This window comes from Lissotriton vulgaris, chromosome 7 (genome assembly GCF_964263255.1).
Source record: "Lissotriton vulgaris chromosome 7, aLisVul1.2, whole genome shotgun sequence".
Classification (NCBI taxonomy): Eukaryota; Metazoa; Chordata; class Amphibia; order Caudata; family Salamandridae; genus Lissotriton; species Lissotriton vulgaris.
This window is the reverse complement of record NC_141695.1, coordinates 195310052-195326716: the sequence shown is the minus strand read 5'-3', so window position 1 is coordinate 195326716 and position 16665 is coordinate 195310052.

Genomic DNA, 16665 nt, shown 5'->3' with positions numbered 1-16665 from the left:
AGTCCCAACTTCCTCCCTTTCTTTCCTTTCCTAGCATATATTGCCTTTTCCAAACTATATATCCTGAGTACTCTGGCTAACCATTGCTGATATACCGGTGCCAGTGGGTCTAGCCAGGCTGTGCAATACATAATCTTAAAATTGCCATAGCCACAAAAACAAAGTACCCGCCTTCCCTCTGGATACCATTCGCATTCACTCCCAGCATTATGATTGACGGGTTTAAAGCAATCTGTATTTCTAGTGTCCTCCGTAAAAATGTCTCAATGCCCGTCAAAAGCATGGAGAGGTGGGGACATGTTGCAAATATATGCACACTATCAGCCTGCATACTCCCACATCTTGGGCAGTTAATGCCCGTCAAACCTCCCCATTGTGCTTTTTTTGCCGGGGTATAGTATAACCAGTACAATGTTTTATAATGCTGAGCCTGTAATGCAGCACAACACAAGATATTCTGACCCATATCTAATTAAATCTTAAAACATTCTTTTCCAATCTCTAGTTTATTTGCCCAGGTGTCCCCCCATTTCTCCAAGTCGTCTTTCTTGAATTCCATTAATTCATGGTAAAACCTCTTGATTGTGCAGTCTACCCCTCCCTGTGCCACCTCCAATATAGAATTTTTAGCAAAACCTGCGGGTCCACCTGTTTTGTTTGCTAAGAAGCTTCTTACTTGTAAGTATTTAAAAACTGCCCCATTCTTTGAAAACTGTATATGCAAAGATATCTTGTGGAAAAGCTGAATTACTTATCATTCTCGTATATCTGTTATATTTCCCTAACCCATATCGTTTGCAAAAAGCCTTCCAAATATTATATGCTGAGATAATCGTTTTGAATCGCATTCTCTTGAAGTAGCTCCAATCAATTGGTTTCAATAACACATTTTCAGCCTCTTCTCCCAGCGCCAGGGCATATATTGCTAAGGTTCCTAGGTCGTTCTCCCCTTCCGTCTCGCCGCCCCCTATCAGTCCTGTCATATACTGCACAGCAGCCGCCCAATAATATAAATTTAAATCTGGTAATGCCCAACCACCTCTATCTCTTGGAAGTACCATAAATCGAAATGCCCTTCTAGTTTTAACTTTGGACCATATAAATCTGTTAATGATAAACTCTAAAATCTTAAACCAAATGTTATTAAAAAATAACGGAATTGCCCTAAATTTATAAAGGAATTTTGGGAGTATTAACATCTTTATGATATTAATTTGTCCTACTATGGATAAATGCAAATTGTGTAGCCTGTCTAAGTCCCTTTTCACTTTGTTAATTATAGGGGTTATATTTAATACCACCAGGTTATCTACATCTGATGTAACTGTGATCCCTAAATATGTACCCGCTTGTACTACCCTATAGTCATGGCACACCACATTTTTGTTCTTAATAATTTGTGTCTTCGAGATATTTAAAGAATACCCTGAAACGCTGCTGAAGTTCTGAGCCTAAATTCCACACATGGAATAGCCTCCGTAGGGTTAGGTGTAAGGACCGCCACATCATCAGCATATGCGATAATCTTACACTCCCCCCTGTGTGTAATTAATGGAGTAATGTTCTCATTTATCGCCATTCTGCGAATCAAAGGATCCAAATACATAGCGAACAACAAGGGAGAGCACGGGCATCCCTGCCTTGTTCCCCGCATGATATGAACTGGCAAAGTTACTCCTGCATTTACCCTGATAACTGCTACCGGGGCTCTATAAAGTGCTCTAATTGCCTTGACGAAGCCCTCCCCAAACCCTGCCCTTATTAAAACACACCACAGATAGTCCCAGGAGACCCGATCAAACGCTTTCTCAGCATCTAAAAGCATTACCGCCATCGGGCCCCCTGTGACCTCCATGGTGTCAAACAAGGTAATCAACTTCCACGTATGGTGAGTGGTGCCTCTCCCTGGTATAAAACCATGTTGATTACTACTAACTAATGTAGCTATAACCCTTGCAAATCTTATTGCCAGCGCCTTTGAATAGACCTTTGTATCGGCGTTCATTAACGTTATTGGTCTGTAGGATCCGGGCTCATTAGGTGGCTTCCCTTTTTTTAATATAATAACTATCTCTGCCACGGCCCAGGATCCAGGTATAGATACCCCCATCTGTGCTTACTGTATTGTATTGATCAGATCTTTCCCCAATACCTTCCAGAACACCTTAAAAAATTCTAATGGAATTTAATCTTGCCCCGCTGCCTTTCCAGAAGGGAGGCTCGTCATAGCCTCTTTTATCTCCGCAGGTTCTAACAGAGAATCTAACGACTGTCGCTCTATCTCACCTAAAACCACCAGGGGAATATTATGCAAATATGCCGCTATTGCCCCAAGGTCCTTTCCTTGTTGTTCATCATATAGATCTGAATAGAATTGCCTAAATACCTCCTGGACCCCCTGAGTATCCGTGACTAAATTCCCTGACCTATCCCTAATTTCCCTTACCTCCCCTATCGCAGCCTTTTGCCTTGCCCTTACTGCTAATGTACGCCCCACCATTTCACTAACCTCGTGACATTTTTCCCTATTTGCCGCGTATATCCTTGCAGCTTTTACTGCTATGTCCTGCTCAGCGTCCATTTTTGCTTTTGCTAGTTTATTAAGAGCCTGCTCCAATGGTCTACCCACGGCAGCGCATTCACTCAGTTCCCCCTCCGCTGGTAGCAACGCAAGGCATAGTGCCCGGTTTCTCAACTGCTCCTGCTTTCGTTTATTACAATTATAACTCAGCGTTTCCCCTCTTATTCCCGCTTTAAGACTGTCCCAAACCAGGCCGATTGCTGCACTCCCCCTATTTATCTCTAGAAATCCTTCAATCCATTGTGTCATATGTTGGATATAATTCTCATCTTCTAAGAGTCCTCTCTCAAAAGTCCATACTCTTACCCCACTATTAGTTGGCACTAATGATAAACTTAAAAGTAAGGGATTATGGTCAGAGAGTATACGTGGTAGCCTCTCAATTTCGGATGTAGATAGGCAACCCCTGGAGATCAAAAAATAGTCTAATCGCACACTCAGCCTATGTGGTGCTGAATAATAAGTAAACCCCTTTTCCCCTGGCTTCAGGCTGTCCCAGACATATGTTAAAGCATTATTTCTTGCAAGATCACGAATTGCTCGGAGAACCCTCCTTTTCCTACCTTGATAAATAAAGCGGGTTCCTACCCCCAGACCTAACCCATCAGCCCCATTGATATTAAAATCCCCTGCAAATACGATTCGTGGGGCTCAAGTGGCAAACTCAAGGTCCAAAAATGCGAAAATTTCCGGGTCATCCCCGTCGATCCGTAAACTGAGCCCAGAGTAATCCATTCGCCACAAATTAGGCAATCTACGAGGGCCCACCTACCCCATACATCCTCCAATTTTTTTCCAGTCACAATGCCCCTGCCTCTAGATAATATAGCAACACCCCTATTTCTAGTACCTTGTCTTGAGGAGGCTAAGACTGTGAACCCCAATTGATCCAATAGAGCCACTTCTGTTGCCATTATATGCGTCTCCTGAAGGAGCAGGAAATCAACCATCATCTTCTTTAATACAATGGATACTTTTTGCCTCTTCTGTCTGTCGTTTAGTCCACACACATTCCATGTCAAAATACAAATACCCATTAAAATACATCAGGTGTCTGACCTAACCACGTTAGCCCGCATATTATTCTCAAAAAATTCAAAGAGACGTGTACATTCTTAACTTGTTTAGTGCCGACACCCCTGTGTCTTTTTTGGTGTTTTATATGTTTTATCGGTGTGCTGTGCCCCATTCCCTCCCCCTCAACCCTCCCCCCCCAGTGGGTCCCACCTTGTCGTGCCCCCCCTACTGGCAAATAGGTCTATGTGTGACAGCTGTTACCCCGGATCTGTCGCTCCCCCATTCTCTCCCTATGCTGACTCCTTCTTCATGAAAATGCTGTCTCCCTCCCACATAATGTTGCTGGCACACCATATTACCTTCTCCACTTTGCTTACATCACCATCTAACCCTTTCTTAAATATACTGCTATGACTTTCTAATGCCTTGAGCCACCAAAGCCAGCGCGTCTGGCCGTGCTCCATTTTCTTTTATCCAGACCAGGTATTCTCGAGCCTTTATCTCTGAATAAAATATCTTGGATTGCCCATTCCTGATAATTTTGAGATGGCTGGGAAACATTAAATATGCCTCACACCCAAGGTTGCGAAATGGAGTTATCAGCTCCCTCATCCGCCATCTCCTTTCCACTGTGGTGTGGCAGAAGTCGGGCCTTGCGAAAAATTCTACATCCTTATAGTGGAGTTTGGCCTGTGGTTTTGCTTTTGCCATAATTTCCTCTCTAAAAAGATAATTAGCTACATAAATCAATATTGCTCTTGGTTTGCCTAGTGTGCTGCCCTTAGTCTGTGCAAACGGGAATCTATGTGCGCGCTGAACTTCAGCTTCCCAATTCCACCCTGTTACGTCAGGTAATGCCCCTCTCAGTAGGTCGATTACGTAAGCCCTCACATCCTGCCCTTCCTTCCCCTCCGCCACACCAAGGAGTCTTATATTGTTCCTTCTTTGTCTGTTCTCGAAAGCCTCGAGTTTCCATAATACATCTGACGTGGTCCTCTCTTGTTCCTGCTTAAACTCTTGCCACTTGCCAACCTTGTCCTCCAGATTCCCTATTCTTTCTACCACCTCTGTGACTCTGGGCACTAAGTCCATGTGCAACCTATTCATCTCCCGCAGGGATCCCTGTATCTTATTACTCTCCTGCCTTGCTCTTTGACTCTCTGACCTGGCCTCCCCCTGCATCTGTTTTAAAGTAGAGAATAATAAGTCGAACCACGAGGCCTGAGCTTGATCTTCTCCGTGTGGGCGCTCTTGGGGTGGCATAGATCCTCCCCCATCCTGGTATAGCTGTGAGGTAGCAGAGTAGTCCCAATCTAGCCTCTTTATCACATCTGTGTCGGTTGACTTATAGCTATTTTTGATTTACTCTTACGTGCAAGAGCCTTTGACTTCCTTCGGGGAGGGTTTTTGAACTGTATCCCCTTCAACTTCCGAAATATCCGAGTCCTGTCTAGAGGATATCAGTTCATCTTCAGAATCCGTAGATATTAAGCCTGTTCCTGAACTTGCCTCAGAGCCCATATCAGACCCCTCTTCTTCCCCCTCGCCCTCATTCACTGAATAGAAACAGTCATCGCTAGGCGGCCCAGGGGGACTGTAATATCATTGTTTTCTGGCAGAGTTCCATTACTCTGGAAGTCCTTGACCATATCTACCTCCTCCCCTCCAACAGCTTGCTCCTCCAGGTGGGGGTAACAACTGTGTCTTCAATTATTCCCTGGATTGACATTTCTGCCCCCCATCCCCGTCAGATATCTGGTCAGCCCCCACATCGTTTGATGTCTTACTTGGTAAAATCTTCTCCGTGTTTATCATATTCTCCAAACTCAGTCTCTCTGCGTGCTGCACTTGGCTGTTAACGTTCTGCCCTTGAGTTGCCTGAGAAGGAAGCTGCTGGCGAATGGGTTCCATATTGTCAGTCTGGTGATTTCCCTCTGATATCAGTGATTGCTCTTTACTTGCCTCATTACTTGCCTCAATGCTCGTTAAAATTTCTTCTGAGTTCCTGGGTGTTTCGTCGGTATTCTCCACAAAAGGCTGCTTACTCCGTTGCTCCTTGCCCAATTCATTCTCCTGTGCCTCCAAAGCCTGTACTGCAGTACCTTGCAGCTCCGTCCCGTCCCCTCCCTCGTGAATGCGATCAGCTGGTTCCAGTATCGAGGGTGCGGCAGCTGGAGGGTGAGATCGCACACTCACGTTAGTCTTCACTGCAGGGGTGAATGCCTCCAGCAAGGTAGGCTGTCTCAACACTGTCTGCTCAGCGTTTTTTACATTTACGGTAATTTTCTTGACAGTTGTGACTTTTTCCTTTTGTTTGTTTTTCTTTTCTTTTTCTTTCATCTTGACAGCACTGCCCATATCTTTAGCAGCTTCAATGTCCCGCAGCACTTCCTTCAAGGCCGTTCTCTCCTTCAACCTTCGAGCGTGCACTTTCGTTCGCAGGTTAGCTGCCGGAGCTCCTGTATCACTTATATCTGCTTTCTCCAATTCCTCTCTCTGCTCCTTTAAATCATTTACGACTTTCTGAGCTTTCTGAACTTTCGGGGCGATCGCACTCCTCGGCCAGTTCAACTTGCACTGACAGACTCTGCCCCCAAGAGCAAATAACTCGATCAGCTGAGAAAAGCACTTTAGTCTTTTTTTAACAATAGCGGAGACCCAAGCAGTAGCCGGATGTTAAAGCCACAGCGTTTTGAGAAAGTAGGTGTAGTTCAGCAATTTGGAGCATACTTCTTCTGTCGTGATGACATTTCAGCTCTCAAGTATCCTTCTTTCTCCCATATACCCTGAGTAATTACGTTACTCTTGCTCCATGCACGAACACATATCCTTTTTTTAAAGTTCCGTGTGAGATGATGTGCGCTGCGGTGAGTAAGACGCCAATTCCTCGTGGGAGAGAAGGGAGTGCGACTTCTCCCTACGGGCTGTCAGCGGCCATCTTACCCCAAAATCTGAGTGCCCCCTCCAGAGTGTCTCCACAGCATTCATGAGAACTGGTTTTCTTTTCGCTTGGACTGTAACACTTCCTAAACAGCCCCTGCAGTACTTTTGGGACATTAACGCTCCTCCAGATTGCCTCTGCAGCATTGGACGCGGGGAACTGCTTCTACCCTGGACACCTGCCCTACCTAAGAAGGCAAATGCCGACCTTGAAACTGAACAAAAAATATAAAGCAGGCAGGCACACATAGCCCCTGGTTAGAAGGAGACTCAGGGCAGTACATACGAGTCTCCTTCCGCGTACCTCTTCGCCAACAGACTCTCCTACTGGGAAAGTCTTTTGAGGGTGTGGGAGGAATGTGATCAGAAAAATAGTGATATTTCAATCTAGCCACACCCTCCACAACTCCAACTCTAGGAACACTTACCTGTCGCAATAAAACAAGGCTGCCTATTACAAACTCCTGAAACTTAGCAAAATTCATCTTTGACTCAGGACAAGAATCTTTGTATACAACAAATCCATTAAAGGTTGCCAAGTGGAAAAGATGGATAGCCAACTTCTTATACCAAATGTAAGCCTTACGAAGAGCAGCGTAAGGTTACAACCTCTGATCTACTCTGTAAACACCAACAATGTGCCTATTATAGTCTAAAATGCACACAGATTTGCGCGCTTTAGCAACCTGACCCCAAACAGTCACAGGTAAAGAGCTTTCATCATGGATTGTAGTCAGCATGTTGACATCTCTCCTGCCCAAAAACTTCACAGCTAGAAGTTCCTCGCTGTCCCTGCACAAGCGTTTGACAAAATATTTCTTTCGGGAAACCTTTACAGTTAGAGCGAATTATGCCACAAGCAACAGTGTCTACTTTGGCCAATTTCCTGAACAACCGCACACCAGTGTAGACCTTTGTTAAAAAGTCCTCTACCAAGTACCCACACAATTTTCACAGTCACTCCAAAAGTGGACGGACAACCAGGGGGGTTAATCCTGGATTCCTTACCGGTGTACACCCTGAAATTAGAGACATATCCAGTCATACTGTCACACAGCATATACAGCTTATATCCATAGCGTGCCCTCTTACTAGGAATGTATTACCTAAAAATCAAGTGGCCCTTGAACAAGATCAAAGACTCATCCACTGCTATTTCTTTCCCTGGATCATAGAGCTCAGAAAATCGATCTACAAAGTGATCAATGACAAGCTGAATCTTAAAAATAAAGCATTACAATTGCAATTCACAAGTAATAAAACAATTAACATTATAACACGCTATGTCACTACCCAAATGGTCAATCTGCCAGATGGGCCTTCAAATTAGGCTGAGAAAAAATGGCTGATTGGCCCCTTGCCCAAGGGGTCGCTTCCAATTTATTTATTTTTAAATCCCTGGCTCTAGTGTGCTTTTCGGCCCCCTCCCTCCCCCCGGGCCAGAAACGCCAAAAAATACAGGCGATCTATAGGGGAGCAGAAAAGTCACAAAAAATATTAAGGCCCATAAGGAAGCAACCCTTGCCCAAGAGGTCACTCCCATTTAAAATTTAAAACACTCCTTGGTGTTTAGGGGGGGTTTTGAAAGGCCAAATAAATAGACCGATCTGCCCCCAGGGACCAGAAAAGCCCAAAAAATTATATACAATTGTCAATAAATTATAACCCTATATTTAAAGAGCTTTCCATCATGACCCATTCTTCATACAGCCTTAAGAGACTAGTTTGGCATATGGATAAACACAAAGAAATAATTCAGGCTCCTAAAGCAATAAAAAGGATAGTGAACAGTGCGAGGAGAGGGTAGGGTGCATGATTATTTAATGGAATTATATAACAACATCCTCATTTGGAAAAGTGTATGTATGAATTATAAGAAAACTAATATTACAAGAAGTTCCCTGAATAAATGGTTTACTTCCAAGTTATTCAAACTAAAACAATCACTTAATAGAGCTGTATGGGATGCCTACTCCCAGAGACACCAGCAATCCAAATCCTACTATGTACACAAGGACAAAATGACGGGCACTAAGAAAATCCTATTGACGAGAGCTTTGGGTGGCTAAATCATATTATGAAGCAGGGATTTGGAATAATTTACTTCATGCCTCCAAACAAAATAATGTAAAGTTTTGGGAAACAATCAATGCATTTGAAAGGGGAGGCAGTAGGGCCTATTGTGTTAACATTGTGGAAACTGAATGGATAAACTTTATTGCCAATCTGTGTGGCAAGGTCAACCCAGTTGTGAAAAAGCATACATGTGTCATAATTATGAAAACATTTGTGAACCAAATACTGAGATAGAGAGTGGTATGAGCCTGGGTACGAAAAATATTGTGAAATCTAGCGACAGCAGCCCTGATTTGAAGAAGGACCTGGATTGAATAAGTTTTAATGTAATAGCTATTGACAAATACCTTTTTGTCTATAATTTGTTGTTGTTATTAGTAAGAAGAAAGGTGTCTAGAAATGTCACAGTGAAGGCTTTTAGTTGACTTTGTTACCTCTCTGTCACATTTTTTGTATAATGTTTACAAAAGTACCCCTTTTTTTAATAAGATAAAATACACCCGCTCTTTGTTTTTATTTGTATTTGCTTTGTATATTTCTACATTGATGATTTGGATCATATGTAAAAAAGAAAAAACTGACCTTGTGATTTGCTAACACTACTTAATTAAGGTATGAAACAGCTGGAATTAATCACCAGCTAAGGTATTCATTCGCTTGACCTTATAAACTTAGTATATTAATAATTCTAACTATAATACTTGAATAAATAAATCCCTTAAAGGCATTTGCACCCTATCATTTACTCTGCCAAAGCCCTCAAGGGTTGTTTGAGTTGCCCATTACATTTTCCAAGTCCCAACGGGCTTCCCAATGTCTTTTTCTGTGCTAATATTGATATGTGGGCCAAAAAATTAACCCCATTGTTTAACGAGGTATTAGTATCGAAAAATGTGCCTGTATCATGGCAAGGTAGTATTCTACAACCAATTCAATTACTGGTTAAGTTCTTTAAATGATGTTAACGCTAAGATTTTTGCCTCACGTCTATTGATAGACCTGGAGAAATGGCACAGCAAGGGATAATTCCACTTAAACAAACAGGTTTTCACAAGGGTTAGTCTACTATTACCAACTTGTTGGCCCTTACTCTATTAGCACAGCGGGCAATAAAAAAAAAAAAATCTATATATCACCTTTATAGACTTAAAGGTAGCCTTTGATTCATTCCATAAGATTTATTACGGAAAAAACTGGTTGTCTGAAACATTCCATAGAACATGATAAAGGCCATAATTCTTCTGTATAACAATATGCCTCACCCATTAAGCCGTGCATGATGTAGGCCCCAGTTACCTCAAACAATCCCTCTCCTGGTACATACCTAACGGAGACCTACGTTCTAAAAATTCCCAGACGGTATCGCGTCCCAGTTTTAAGAGACTTAAATGGGGAGGCAGTTGTTTCTCCTCTGAAGCCCCGGTTCTATGTATGTAAAAATTCCCAGACGGTATCGCGTCCCAGTTTTAAGAGACTTAAATGGGGAGGCAGTTGTTTCTCCTCTGAAGCCCCGGTTCTATGTATGTAAAAATTCCCAGACGGTATCGCGTCCCAGTTTTAAGAGACTTAAATGGGGAGGCAGTTGTTTCTCCTCTGAAGCCCCGGTTCTATGTAACAACCTACGTATGAACATTAACGCAGCTCCCACAATATTAATTTTTAGGAAACTAACAAAATCCTGGCTTTTTAACCTCTAGTCTCCCACTGTTCTCACCTTACTGCTATCCAACCAGCGCCAAGACACCAATGGGTATTCGAGCACTTTAGAAACATTTTAATATAACATAACATAACAAATGATACTTGCGATTCCAAAAATCGTCTGTTTGCACCCGCAAAAAAGGCCTTTTGTGATGCATTAAAGTGTGTCAGTTTTAAAAGATTACCCTCTTCTATTCTTAGAACAAAGGGTTTTTATTGCTGCTATTGAAGTCCTTTTTCCAATCCATTTTAAAATGTTTATGTGATTATATATCTATGCTTATTGCTTGTGATGAATTGTACTGTTTTTATATCCGAATAAAGGCCATTTGACTTGACTTGACTTGATGCATTAAAGTGTTCGGCACTCGCAATTTATTCTTAACTTGCAATAGCATTTAAGGAATCTCAAATTGTGATTCCTTAAATGCAATGCTAGAAGCACTTAGAAATAGCAAATACGCTATTTGGGGACACACAATACAGAGAAATTACTCTGGCCTGTATTTTGCAAAAACCTTGAAAAATGCACTGAAGTGCATTTTTCAAGGTTTTAGGTTACACAAACACATGCCCTTGGGGCATGTGTTTGCACAACATGGGTGCACATCACAATTTCAGGGGGGCATCAGGGTGTCATTTTGACAACTTTGCACCCTTCAAATTGCATGCGCAATTTGCGAGTACCTATTGGTTCTCGCAAATTGCGCATGCAATTTTCCATTCATTCCTATGGGCCTGTAGGCCTGTAGGTCCATAGGAATTAATGGCCCGTAGGAAAGAATAGGAAGCCATTCCTTAATTGTGAGTCGTTGTTTGCGAGTCGCAATTAAGGAATGTTTATGAATCGCTATTTTAATAGCGATTCCTACATGCATAGGCTTATGAGAGCCATTATTGCGTTTCATTAATAATCGCAATTAAGGACTCACAAAACCTTTTCTTGATGCATGTGCCTGTTTGTGATTTTATTTGATGATAGGGTTTTGTTTAAGAATCATTTTGAAGATCTAACAACCAAAACTTAATTCATGCTTTTAAATGTTTGCAGAGGGGCGTGGCTTGGCCGGCAGCGATGGCGGCAGCGTTTTAGGTTTGCTCCGGCCAGCCCCGTAAACATCCTGGCATTTATCCTTACCTGAGCCCGATTGTTTGACCAGCTGTCCTCCGGGGTCCCATCGCTGTCCGTGAGTGACCCCCGGTTGTCTGTTGGGGCTGCAGGGGCGCTGCATGTCGATCTGCGGCAGGAAGGCGGGGCCTGGTGCCCGCCCGGGAGGCTGAAGCCGGGACATGAAGTGTCGCGCCCTGCCGGGGAAGAGATCATCGCGCCGGCCGGGGATTGTTGGTGCCCCGAGGGCAGCGGAGATATTCCGCGCCCCCCTCACCCCCCCGGGACTTTGACTGCAAGAACGCGAGGCGGCTCCTGCGGTGTATCGGACTGCCTGCACTGGCCATGTGGGGTCGGGAGGCGGCTGCAGAGGGCCGGCCAGCCATTTGGAAGACGGCGGCCATCTTGCCGAGTCAACCCGCCGCTGTGGGCGGTGCGGCTCCGTCATGGATCCGACCTTGGCCTGGTGGGGGCAGTGGCCGCCCTGGTCTCCCGGGCAGCGAGCTGCAGCTTCACGGGCTCAGTGGGGCGGATTGTGGCAGATAAGAGGAGATGGCGCTGGTTTTTCTCCCTCCTACCCCCCCCCCCTTTGGACTCTGTAGTGCTTCGCCGGACTACGTGTGCCGCCTTGGGGGGATCTTGTGAGGCTTGTGGTGGTGGCTGGCTGGAACTCCGTGGCCGTGGACTCCTTGTGCTGACCTGGCTGGCAGTGGTGAGTTGGTCGAAGAGGGGTTAGGGGGGTGAGGGCGCCCGTTTGATTTCCCCCAGCCCTCTCATCCATATACCCTGCCTGGTAGAGTGGTGGTGGCCCTGTAGCGGGGTGCTCGGCAGCCTCATCGGGCTGTGGTGACTGGGGGTGTGCTGGCCGCAGTGCTTTGGAATAGCTGTTCGTGGGCTCGGGACGCCCCGGTGGCCGGGGGCGGCGACGGGTACCCTTGAGGGTGTGCATAGGTGGTCGGTTCAGGCCACAGCGCACTGACCGTGGTGGGGTCCCCTGTCTGGAGTGGTGATATGGCCCGTGGCCTTCCAGATTGGCCCCTCGGATCTCCGGTGTGTGGGCACTGCAGGGTGTCGCAGGGAGGAGCTCCATCCCACGCATTTCATCTACGGGCACCATGACGCGGGGTGCAGCAGGTGGTGGCCATACTAAGCAGGGGACCCTTGATAAATTTACAGAGGCGGGCCAAGCGGCAGCAGGTGGAGGGCCTTACAATGCGGTGCCCGATAATGCAGCATTAATGGCGGCCATTACGCAATCGAGGGACATGCTTGACGCCAAGATTGGGGCTGTTGGATCTGATCTTATGTTGCACCTCCAAGATCTACGGAATGCTGTGGAAAGAATCACCGGCGCGGAGACTCGCGTATCTGAAATCGAGGATGACGTGTCTGTGCTCAAGAAAAAGGTTGCTGCCATGGAAAAGATTCAGAAGGGCCTCGCCATGCAGGTTGAGGATGCAGAAGGGCGTGCACGATGGAATAACCTCCGTTTTGTTGGTTTTCCGGAGGACTGTGAGGGCAACAACGCAGAGCGCTTTCTGGCTCAGGGGTTGGAGGGCTGGCTACCCTCGGACGCTCTATCCCGCTGCTTTGTAGTGGAACGGGCTCATCGGGCCCTCATGCGGAAACCCCCTACCGGGACGCACCCGCGCCCATTCATTGCGAAATTTTTGAACTATGCTGATTGTGACGCCATCCTGCGACATGCACGGTCAAAGGCCCCCCTCACATACAACAATGCCACCATATTGATCTTCCCGGACTACACGCGGCTGGTGCAACAGCAACACCAGTCTTTCCTTGCAGCTAAGGCCCCCCTCCTGGGCCTTAACATCCAGTACGCCCTACTCTTCCCGTCATGATTGCGGGTCATCTACCAGTCCTGCACGCTGTTCTTCGATTCCCCCGAGGAGGTCTTCCAGTGGACTGACGAAACTGTGAAACTTCGCGTCACCACGGCTCCAGGCGGTGAATCGGATTCCTCCTCCAGTGAGAAGGCCTGTGGGGGCCTGCAGAGTCAGCGCCATCGGAGCAAGGGCTCGACGTCTGGCCGTAGCTCGCGCTCTGGCTCCACGTCCCGCCAGGGGGATCTGCCTCCAGAGAGCGACACCAGGACGTTCCCTGATGTGTGAGACTCCCGTCCTGAACTGTGTGCACAGCAACAATAGACGCTCAGGTGCTTAGGTAATCGGGCTGGAGCCTGCCCCAGTAGGTTTGGGTGGTTGGGAGCGAGAACCCTGCTGATGGGTTGTTGCTCGGGGATCCATTGGGAGGAGGGGTCCGTGTTCTCCCGTTGGGGATCGGGCTGCGCTCCAACCGCGACATGTGCTTCCATGTTTGGGAGGTGCAAGGTGGGGGTGAAGGGGGGGTTGCTATTCTGGGTTAGAGTTGGGGAGACTGTTTGCGCATGTTATGCTGCTCTGTGTTTGCGATTCTGTTAATGTGCTGAGTCACCAAGACACTTGTTCTCTATGTACATTTTTGACCCTATGTCTGCTGCGGGGGACCGTAGGCCGGTGAGTTCCAGAGCTCTGCGTGTTTTGAGCTGGAATCTGTGAGGGGTGTTGGACAAAGTGAAGAGGTGTGCGGTTTTCCAATATGCTAGGAGGGCAGGGGTGGATGTCCTGTTATTGCAGGAAACGCATCTGTTAGGCACTAAGGTCCCATGTCTCCAGCGATTTGGATACACACAGGTGTTCCACTCAGGCTTTGTGAAGGGGTCTAGGGGGGTTGCTATACTTGTACATCGTAGGATCTCCTATGTGCATGATACACTCTGGACTGACCCACAGGGTCGGTATGTCTTTGTGCTGGGCATGGTCGGGGGGGACAGGGTGACCCTGGGTAGCGTATATGCTCCGCCCCCTCTGCAGTGGTCTCTGGTTGAAAGGCTCACGGCCCTTTGGGATGCCATACCGGATGCCCTGTCTATAATGGGGGGAGATTGGAACGATGTTATGGACCTGGGTGGTGACAGGTGGCGTGTGGGAATGGTTACTGGGGGAGGTGGGGGGGGAGTCACCACCACCAAACTCCATGCTCTGGTGACTGGTCTGGACTGGATCGATACATGGAGGTATCGCCATGGTTCACGTAGGGACTACTCATACTTCTCAGCAGTCCATGAATCTTTTTCTCGTTTGGATTACATCTTTGTACCGAGGGGGCTGGCCCATAGGATCCACTCGGTGGCAATTTTACCGAGAGCCTTGTCCAACCATTCCCCGGTAGCCATCACATTCCTCATAGGCCCAGCCAGGCAGTCGTTTCGCTGGCGTATGTCTGCCTGGCACTTGACGCAGGACGATTACCGGGAACACATGGCCACAGAACTAGATCACTACTTGCGTTCCAATGTTGGCTCCCTGACCTCTCTCTGGGAGGCACTAAAACCCACTTTGCGGGGTGTGGATAGTTCCTGGTGCGCAGCGGCCCGTATGGAGCGAAAGAGAGACTTAGTGTGGCGAGAGACTGCGCTTGAGGATTTGGAGCGTAGGAGAGTGGATGAAGGTCCCATCAGACGTCAGCTGCTACTTGCTCAGCAACAGTGCGCAGCTGTTCTTACGGAGGAAGCGCAACAGGCTTGGCTGGCCACTCGTAGTCAGGTGTACCAGTGGGGGGACAAATCCTGCAAAATGTTGCACCGCCTCTGTCAGGGTACCTTCCATTCCCAACCGCTGCCCCAACTTATGTGCCCAAGTAGGGAACCTATACTTGAACCTACGGCTATCGCTGAGAGCTTCGCTATTAACTATGAGGGCCTCTACGCGCCCCAGGAGTGTTTGCCGATTGATATGGTCTAGAAATGTATCGATGACCTCCCCCCCGTGGGCTGTCTCCGATGAAGTACGGGATTCCTTGGACAAACCGTTGTCTGAAGATGAGATTGGCACGGCCCTGGGTAAGCTGAACCCCGGTAAGGAGCCGGGTCCGAATGGCTTCCCCGCTGAATTTTTCGTTGGTTTTATGTGCAGCTGGGTCTGCGACTCCGACCAGTGAAGGAGGAGGTGCGCGAGGGGGGGTGCTCCCACCTGACTGGCGGCATGCCGAGGTTGTGCTCTTTTTGAAGCCGGCAGACCCCCTGAAAGCCACGCGTCCTACCGCCCGATATCATTACTGAATACTGAGGCTAAGGTCCTGGCCAAGGTTCTGGCTAATTGGCTCAAACCATACATAGCTGACCTGGTCCATCCTGATCAGGCCGGTTTCATGCCTTGCAGGGCCACCCGCCACAATATCAGACGCGATCATGTCGCGGTCTCCACTTGGAAGAGGCTGGGGTAACAGGCGGCGCTCTTTTTGGCCGATGTGGATCGCGCCTTTGATTCTTTGAGCTGGGTGTACTTATTTGCCCTGCTGCGACGCCTTAATCTTGGCCCCCGCTTCTTGGCATATGTTCAGCTGTTGTACACTGATCCTATGGCCTCCGTGCGAGTCGGAGGTGCAGTTTCTCGCTCTTATTCAGTTCGGAGGGAGACACGGCAGGGTTGCCCCCTATCCCCCTATTTATTTGCGCTTGCCATGGTGCCCGTCGTGGCATGGGTGTGCATCGATGCCCAACTTAAAGGCTTTCGGTGGTCGGCGGATCTGATGGATAAAATAGTGCTCTACGCTGATGATGTTTTGTTTTTTCTTACAGATTTGGATCGCTCGGGGCCGCGGCTACTGCGTATTTTGCTGATTTTTGGCAAAACCTCCGGTTTATGTAAGTCGACGCTGTGGATGCTCGGGGGTCAGGGACGGGTCGGGGCTTGGGCATCGGACCTCCAGAAGGCGTCGGGCGGTATGAAGTATATGGGGGTGTATTTATCAGAGGATGCTGCAGTTTCCCGCAAGCGTAACCTCACCCCGGTTTGGACTCGTGCGCGCGAGGATATCAAGGGGTGGTCCCGTTTGCCATTGTCAATCTATGGCAGATCGGCCATTTTCAAGATGGTTGCGCTTCCCCACCTTGTGTACCAACTACAAAATCACCCCCATCAGATCCCGCTCAGCTGGTTCAGACAAGTCAACTCGGTACTGAGTGGCTTTATGTGGGAGGGGGGGATTGCTCGTGTGGCGCTGCGGACTTGCTTCCGCTCCACATATACTGGGGGCCTGGCCACATCGGAAGCGCTCCAGCAGTGTCTTCCTTCGGTTACGCAAGTGGTTTTTTGAGTTTGGTGGAAAGCACTGCGTAGAATGGGGTGGTAGAATGTGCTCACTCAGGAAACCCCCCCCTCTGGTCCAATGGTCGTCTGCC